We start from the raw sequence: 10,047 nt of genomic DNA on the forward strand, positions 1-10,047 counted from the left end.
AATATTACACTAAATAGATTAATGGGAAACATAAAAAAAGCAACATTTAAAGCCACATTTAGAGAATTTATTCAAACTTATTTGCCTAACTACTCAACGAATAATTATTGATCAATAAGTCAGTTGTAGATGTCATTACCGCTTACAACATGTACAATATACGAAAATATTTGATTGACCCAGTGACGTAGCCGCGGTGGGTGTTAGGGGGTAACTGTCCCCTGTGGGATGTCTTTTTTGCCACCACTCCCTGAAATAAAAAAAAAAGAAGTCCTTTTTGGACTCTTAAACCTTAACCATTTGTTCCCCTTGCTAGTTGTCGTGCCCCTTGGCCTTTCCCCCAGCATGGCTATACCACTGCTTTCACCTAAAACGTCTGAGAAGATAAATAAACTCAACCCAGAAAGTATCGAAACGATTATAGATGGTCAGATATATCGGGAACTGAAATATATAGCAAAAACTTATTTAATGTATATAGAGGGCAGCTTTCTCCTGCGCATTTTAATACCTCTTTTGTTGCTCTACGATATCATTTGGTCGAGTTATGGGCGCTTGAGTCGCTTCAAGTCGGATTTTGAAAGTTGCACTTAGCTCCTATTCAAGCCAAATGCCTTGTACTGTGACCAATAAATGACAACGAATCCAGGCAGTGATAGACAGTGATGGCGAAGTATTGAGAAAGAGTTCATAAGATAAGTCAGAGATAAGTAAAGGGTAGCAAGTATTGAAGTTGGAAGTCGAAGGAGTAAAATAAAGTAAAGTTGATGGTTAAGTAAACAGAGCACATCGATGTCCTTTGTCTTGATTTTGTGTGTGTACGCTCGTATGTGTACACGATGAACGCATTTGGCTTGAATAGGAGCTAAGTACAACTTTCCAAATCCGACTTTAAGGTTACACGAAGAAACGTATAAAAAACGTATAAAAGACGTATAAAGTTGTTCCCTAAAACCGCATTTTCTCAGCAATCAAATATCGCAGTGAGTCAAATGTTGGTGCATGGATGTATCTTAACATTATTTTTGTGTGTTTATACAAATTTTTAGAATCCGTTTGAAAATCCTTCGTTTAAATCATTTTTACGCACCATGTTCACAAGATCAAAAACACGTTCCATGCAGTTTTTTTCAAATATTCGCTCCGTATAAAACCACGCCGAGTGATTGTATTCTCCTTTTTGTATTGTACTACAAATCGACCAAAGAAATAATGTTGCCATGGGGAAGAACAAAATACAGTACCGATTAAATTTTATTAGCCTGTTTTGGGGAACAATTTTCGAGAATCTTGTACCACAAAACACTGTTATGTTACATTATCGATATCTGGATTGTGGAACGTTAATTTTGATTTCTAACTGCCTACATTATTTCTCAAAAGTATGTCGATTCCTTTACCATTTGAATTTCACTCCAAATTTAAGCTACTTTTGCAAAAATCGAGGTTTTTCACCATCGATACCTTCGACATTTACAGCGGTGATGAGATTGTTTATCATAAGAGCCTGGTATGCACTATTCCATAATAGTCAGTTTGAGATCAATCGATTTCACAGGTCACTCAGTAGCTCAATCGGTTAGCGCGCCGAACTTACGTTCGACTCTATAATACTATAGTTTTGAGCTGGAAAACTTTGGTACGTGTTCGAGTCCCTATGTGGTCCATTCCATCTATTTTATTTTATTTTTCTCTCACTTTGTTCTTTTTTCTTGTTACAAGCCGACGACAGAACGTCGGCTTGTTAGTCTAGCCGAGCGGCGGCTAGACTCCTGTTTCCCAGTAGTTAGTCTAGCCGAGCGGCGGCTAGACTCCTGTTTCCCAGTAGTTTCTTTCTTCTTCTTCTTCTTCTTAGTCTAGCCGAGCGGCGGCTAGACTCCTGTTTCCCAGTAGTTTCTTTCTTCTTCTTCTTAGTCTAGCCGAGCGGCGGCTAGACTCCTGTTTTTGGGCGTTTCTTAGTCTAGCCGAGCGGCGGCTAGACTCCTGTTTCCCAGTAGTTTCTTTCTTCTTCTTCTTCTTCTTCTTCTTCTTCTTCTTCTTCTTCTTCTTTCTGTCAACATTTAACATAATTTGCTCTAGCTCCTTTATTATTTGACCGATTATGACCAAACTTGGGCACAAGCTCCACTACCCCAGCCTTTACATTTGACATGACCCATTTGGGGTCAAACGTCATGCATGAGTAATGTTGGCTAAAATGTGATTTTTACCAAAAATGCTTCTTCTCCTACAGATTACATGGTACAGTAATGAGATTTATACATTGACCTTGGCTATAGCCGGGGCCTATGGGGTCCTCACAGATTTGGGGTCAAAGGTCATTAAGGGGGTATTTCCGGCACATAACCAAATACCTTCAAAATGCTTCTTTTCCTACAGATTCTATGGTACAGAGATGCGACTGACACATATGCATTGACATTAGTTGGTGTATATGGGGTCCTCACAGATTTTTAGTTGATGGTCAAACAGAGGAAAAAAATGGTTGATTACTGAAAAGCACTTTAGAATTCAATATTTTCTGCATATTACGTGCTGTGATCATCAGAATAATGCCAAAAGGGCTCTAGCATTATGTTCATATACGATTGTAATCAGATTTGGCTTAAACATGGAGGAGGGGTCTGTTTTGGGGTCAAAAGGGGTAAAATTCTAAAGTTTGTCCAATTTAAATGAAAATTAGTATATGTGATCTTGATATGATTCAAAATATATTGGAGGTCATTTCAAGGTCACCAGAGGTCAACGAAAGGTCAAAAGGGGTCAAATTCTAATATTTGTCCAATTTAGATGAAAATTAGTATATGTGATCTTGATATGATTCAAAATATATTGGAGGTCATTTCAAGGTCACCAGAAGTCAACTAAAGGTCAAAAGGGGTCAAATTACAAAGTTTATTCAATTTGAATGAAAATTAGTATATGTTATGTGGATATGATGCAAAATGTGGTGAAGGTCATTTCAAGGTCATCAGATGTCATTTCAAGGTCACGGCTAGACTTCGCAGCCTTACTAAGGATGCAATATATCTAGTTTCTTCTTCTTCTTCTTCTTCTTCTTCTTCTTCTGTCAACATTTAACATAATTTGCTCTAGCTCCTTCATTATTTGACCGATTATGACCAAACTTGGGCACAAGCTCCACTACCCCAGCCTTTAAATTTGACATGACCCATTTGGGGTCAAACGTCACGCATGAGTAATTTTGGCTAAAAATGTGATTTATACCAAAAATGCTTCTTCTCCTACAGATTACGTGGTACAGTAATGAGATTTATACATTGACCTTGGCTATAGCCGGGGCCTATGGGGTCCTCACAGATTTGGGGTCAAAGGTCATTAAGAGAATATTTCCGGTACATAACCAAATACCTTCAAAATGCTTCTTTTCCTACAGATTCTATGGTGCGGAGATGCGACTGACACATATTCATTGACATTATCTGGTGTCTATGGGGTCCTCACAGATTTTGAGTTCAAGGTCATACAGGGGACAAAAATTGTTGATTACTGAAAATCACTTTAAAATTCAATATTTTCTGCATATTAAGTGCTGTGATCATAAGAATAATGCCAAAAGGGCTCTAGCATTATGTTCATATACGATTGTAATCAGATTTGGCTTAAACATGGAGGAGGGTCTGTTTTGGGGTCAAAAGGGTAAAATTCTAAAGTTTGTCCAATTTAAATGAAAATTAGTATATGTGATCTTGATATGATGCTAAATATTGTGGAGGTCATTTCAAGGTCACCAGAGGTCAACCAAAGGTCAAAAGGGGTCAAATAGCAAAGTTTGTTCAATTTGAATGAAAATTAGTATATGTTATGTGGATATGATGCAAAACGTGTTGAAGGTCATTTCAAGGTCATCAGAGGTCATTTCAAGGTCACGGCTAGACTTCGCAGCCTTTTAAGGATGCAATATATCTAGTTCTTCTTCTTCTTCTTCTTCTTCTTCTTCTTCTTCTTCTTCTTCTTCTTCTTTCTGTCAACATTTAACATAATTTGCTCTAGCTCCTTTATTATTTGACCGATTATGACCAAACTTGGGCACAAGCTTCACTACCCCAGCCTTTACATTTGACATGACCCATTTGGGGTCAAACGTCATGCATGAGTAATTTTGGCTAAAATGTGATTTTTACCAAAATGCTTCTTCTCCTACAGATTACATGGTACAGTAATGAGATTTATACATTGACCTTGGCTATAGCCGGGTCCTATGGGGTCCTCACAGATTTGGGGTCAAAGGTCATTAAGGTGGTATTTCCGGCACATAACCAAATACCTTCAAAATGCTTCTTTTCCTACAGATTCTATGGTACAGAGATGCGACTGACACATATGCATTGACATTAGTTGGTGTCTATGGGGTCCTCACAGATTTTGAGTTCAAGGTCATATAGGGGACAAAAATGGTTGATTACTGAAAATCACTTTAAAATTCAATATTTTCTGCATATTACGTGCTGTGATCATCCGAATAATGCCAAAAGGGCTCTAGCATTATGTTCATATACGATTGTAATCATATTTGGCTTAAACATGGAGGAGGGGTCTGTTTTGGGGTCAAAAGGGGTAAAATTCTAAAGTTTGTCCGATTGAAATGAAAATTAGTATATGTGATCTTGATATGATTCAAAATATATTGGAGGTCATGTCAAGGTCAGCAGAGGTCAACCAAAGGTCAAAAGGGGTCAAGTTCTAAAGTTTGTCCAATTTAAATGAAAATTAGTGTATGTGATCTTGATATGATTCAAAATATTATGGATGTCATTTCAAGGTCAACAGAGGTCAACCAAAGGTCAAAAGGGGTCAAATTGCAAAGTTTGTTCAATTTGCATGGAAATTAGTATACGTTATGTGGATATGATGCAAAATATGTGGTGAATGTCATTTCCAGGTCATCAGAGGTCATTTCAAGGTCACGGCTAGACTTCGCAGCCTTACTAAGGATGCAATATATCTAGTTCTTCTTCTTCTTTCTGTCAACATTTAACATAATTTGCTCTAGCTCCTTTATTATTTGACCGATTATGACCAAACTTGGGCACAAGCTCCACTACCCCAGCCTTTACATTTGACATGACCCATTTGGGGTCAAACGTCATGCATGAGTAATTTTGGCTAAAAATGTGATTTTTACCAAAAATGCTTCTTCTCCTACAGATTACGTGGTACAGTAATGAGATTTATACATTGACCTTGGCTATAGCCGGGGCCTATGGGGTCCTCACAGATTTGGGGTCAAAGGTCATTAAGGTGGTATTTCCGGCACATAACCAAATACCTTCAAAATGCTTCTTTTCCTACAGATTCTATGGTACAGAGATGCGACTAACACATATGCATTGACATTAGTTGGTGTCTATGGGGTCCTCACAGATTTTGATTTCAAGGTCATACAGGGGACAAAAATAGTTGATTCCTGAAAATCACTTTAAAATTCAATATTTTCTGCATATTACGTGCTGTGATCATCCGAATAATGCCAAAAGGGCTCTAGCATTATGTTCATTAACGATTGTAATCAGATTTGGCTTAAACATGGAGGAAGGGTCTGTTTTGGGGTCAAAAGGGGTAAAATTCTAAAGTTTGTCCGATTGAAATGAAAATTAGTATATGTGATCTTGATATGATTCAAAATATATTGGAGGTCATTTCAAGGTCACCAGAGGTCAACCAAAGGTCAAAAGGGGTCAAGTTCTAAAGTTTGTCCAATTTAAATGAAAATTAGTGTATGTAATCTTGATATGATTCAAAATATAATGGATGTCATTTCAAGGTCACCAGAGGTCAACCAAAGGTCAAAAGGGGTCAAATTGTAAAGTTTGTTCAATTTGAATGGAAATTAGTATACGTTATGTGGATATGATGCAAAATATGTGGTGAAGGTCATTTCCAGGTCATCAGAGGTCATTTCAAGGTCACGGCTAGACTTCGCAGCCTTACTAAGGATGCAATATATCTAGTTTCTTTCTTCTTCTTAGTCTAGCCGAGCGGCGGCTAGACTCTTGAATCCCAGTAGTTTCTTAGTCTAGCCGAGCGGCGGCTAGACTCCTGTTTTTGGGCGATTTAGTCTAGCCGAGCGGCGGCTAGACTCCTGTTTCTGGGCGATTTCTTTCTTCTTCTTCTTCTTCTTCTTCTTCTTCTTCTTCTTCTTCTTCTTCTTCTTCTTCTTCTGTCAACATTTAACATAATTTGCTCTAGCTCCTTTATTATTTGACCGATTATGACCAAACTTGGGCACAAGCTCCACTACCCCAGCCTTTACATTTGACATGACCCATTTGGGGTCAAACGTCATGCATGAGTAATTTTGGGTAAAAATGTGATTTTTACCAAAAATGCTTCTTCTCCTACAGATTACATGGTACAGTAATGAGATTTATACATTAACCTTGGCTATAGCCGGGGCCTATGGGGTCCTCACAGATTTGGGGTCAAAGGTCATTAAGGTGGTATTTCCAGCACATAACCAAATACCTTCAAAATGCTTCTTTTCCTACAGATTCTATGGTACAGAGATGCGACTGACACATATGCATTGCCATTAGTTGGTGTCTATGGGGTCCTCACAGATTTTGAGTTCAAGGTCAAACAGGGGACAAAAATGGTTGATTACTGAAAATCACTTTAAAATTCAATATTTTCTGCATATTACGTGCTGTGATCATCAGAATAATGCCAAAAGGGCTCTAGCACTATGTTCATGTACGATTGTAATCAGATTTGGCTTAAACATGGAGGAGGGGTCTGTTTTGGGGTCAAAAGGGGTAAAATTCTAAAGTTTGTCCAATTTAAATGAAAATTAGTATATGTGATCTTGATATGATTCAAAATATATTGGAGGTCATTTCAAGGTCACCAGAGGTCAACGAAAGGTCAAAAGGGGTCAAATTCTAATATTTGTCCAATTTAGATGAAAATTAGTATATGTGATCTTGATATGATTCAAAATATATTGGAGGTCATTTCAAGGTCACCAGAGGTCAACTAAAGGTCAAAAGGGGTCAAATAACAAAGTTTATTCAATTTGAATGAAAATTAGTATATGTTATGTGGATATGATGCAAAATGTGGTGAAGGTCATTTCAAGGTCATCAGATGTCATTTCAAGGTCACGGCTAGACTTCGCAGCCTTACTTGCAATATATCTAGTTCTTTAGTCTAGCCGAGCGGCGGCTAGACTCCTGTTTCCCAGTAGTTTCTTTCTTCTTCTTCTTCTTCTTCTTCTTCTTCTTTCTGTCAACATTTAACATAATTTGCTCTAGCTCCTTTATTATTTGACCGATTATGACCAAACTTGGGCACACGCTCCACTCCCCCAGCTTTTACATTTGACATGACCCATTTGGGGTCAAACGTCATTCATGAGTAATTTTGGCTAAAAATGTGATTTTTACCAAAAATGCTTCTTCTCCTACAGATTACATGGTACAGTAATGAGATTTATACATTGACCTTGGCTATAGCCGGGTCCTATGGGGTCCTCACAGATTTGGGGTCAAAGGTCATTAAGGTGGTATTTCCGGCACATAACCAGATACCTTCAAAATGCTTCTTTTCCTACAGATTCTATGGTACAGAGATGCGACTGACACATATGCATTGACATTAGTTGGTGTCTATGGGGTCCTCACAGATTTTGAGTTCAAGGTCATATAGGGGACAAAAATGGTTGATTACTGAAAATCACTTTAAAATTCAATATTTTCTGCATATTACGTGCTGTGATCATCCGAATAATGCCAAAAGGGCTCTAGCATTATGTTCATATACGATTGTAATCAGATTTGGCTTAAACATGGAGGAGGGGTCTGTTTTGGGGTCAAAAGGGTAAAATTCTAAAGTTTGTCCGATTGAAATGAAAATTAGTATATGTGATCTTGATATGATTCAAAATATATTGGAGGTCATGTCAAGGTCAGCAGAGGTCAACCAAAGGTCAAAAAGGGGTCAAGTTCTAAAGTTTGTCCAATTTAAATGAAAATTAGTGTATGTGATCTTGATATGATTCAAAATATTATGGATGTCATTTCAAGGTCAACAGAGGTCAACCAAAGGTCAAAGGGGTCAAATTGCAAAGTTTGTTCAATTTGCATGGAAATTAGTATACGTTATGTGGATATGATGCAAAATATGTGGTGAAGGTCATTTCCAGGTCATCAGAGGTCATTTCAAGGTCACGGCTAGACTTCGCAGCCTTACTAAGGATGCAATATATCTAGTTCTTCTTCTTCTTCTGTCAACATTTAACCTAATTTGCTCTAGCTCCTTCATTATTTGACCGATTATGACCAAACTTGGGCACAAGCTCCACTACCCCAGCCTTTAAATTTGACATAACCCATTTGGGGTCAAACGTCACGCATGAGTAATTTTAGCTAAAAATGTGATTTTTACCAAAAATGCTTCTTCTCCTACAGATTATATGGTAGAGTATCGAGATTTGGACATTTACCTTGGCTATAGCCGGGGCCTATGGGGTCCTCACAGATTTGGGGTCAAAGGTCATTAAGGGGGTCTTTCCGGCACATAACCAAATACCTTCAAAATGCTTCTTTTCCTACAGATTCTATGGTACAGAGATGCGATTGACACATATGCATTGACATTAGTTGGTGTCTATGGGGTCCTCACAGATTTTGAGTTCAAGGTCAAACAGGGGACAAAAATGGTTGATTATTGAAAATCACTTTAAAATTCAATATTTTCTGCATATTACGTGCTGTGATCATCAGAATAATGCCAAAAGGGCTGTAGCATTATGTTCATATACGATTGTAATCAGATTTGGCTTAAACATGGAGGAGGGTCTGTTTTGGGGTCAAAAGGGGTAAAATTCTAAAGTTTGTCCAATTTAAATGAAAATTAGTATATGTGATCTTGATATGATTCAAAATATATTGGAGGTCATTTCAAGGTCACCAGAGGTCAACGAAAGGTCAAAAGGGGTCAAATTCTAATATTTGTCCAATTTAGATGAAAATTAGTATATGTGATCTTGATATGATTCAAAATATATTGGAGGTCATTTCAAGGTCACCAGAGGTCAACTAAAGGTCAAAAGGGGTCAAATTACAAAGTTTATTCAATTTGAATGAAAATTAGTATATGTTATGTGGATATGATGCAAAATGTGGTGAAGGTCATTTCAAGGTCATCAGATGTCATTTCAAGGTCACGGCTAGACTTCGCAGCCTTACTAAGGATGCAATATATCTAGTTTCTTCTTCTTCTTCTTCTTCTTTCTGTCAACATTTGATATAATTTATTATAGCTCCTTCATTATTTGACCGATTATGACCAAACTTGCGCACAAGCTCAACTACCCCAGCCTTTACATATGACATGACCCATTTGGGGTCAAACGTCACGCATGAGTAATTTTGGCTAAAATGTGATTTTTACCAAAAATGCTTCTTCTCCTACAGATTACATGGTAGAGTATCGAGATTTGGACATTTACCCTGGCTATAGCCGGGGCCTATGGGGTCCTCACAGATTTGGGGTCAAAGGTCATTAAGGGGTATTTCCGGCACATAACCAAATACCTTCAAAATGCTTCTTTTCCTACAGATTCTATGGTACAGAGATGCGATTGACACATATGCATTGACATTAGTTGGTGTCTATGGGGTCCTCACAGATTTTGAGTTCAAGGTCAAACAGGGACAAAATGGTTGATTATTGAAAATCACTTTAAAATTCAATATTTTCTGCATATTACGTGCTGTGATCATCAGAATAATGCCAAAAGGGCTGTAGCATTATGTTCATATACGATTGTAATCAGATTTGGCTTAAACATGGAGGAGGGTCTGTTTTGGGGTCAAAAGGGGTAAAATTCTAAAGTTTGTCCAATTTAAATGAAAATTAGTATATGTGATCTTGATATGATTCAAAATATATTGGAGGTCATTTCAAGGTCACCAGAGGTCAACGAAAGGTCAAAAGGGGTCAAATTCTAATATTTGTCCAATTTAGATGAAAATTAGTATATGTGATCTTGATATGATTCAAAATATATTGGAGGTCATTTCA

Source organism: Amphiura filiformis, chromosome 7, assembly GCF_039555335.1.
Source record: "Amphiura filiformis chromosome 7, Afil_fr2py, whole genome shotgun sequence".
NCBI lineage: Eukaryota > Metazoa > Echinodermata > Ophiuroidea > Amphilepidida > Amphiuridae > Amphiura > Amphiura filiformis.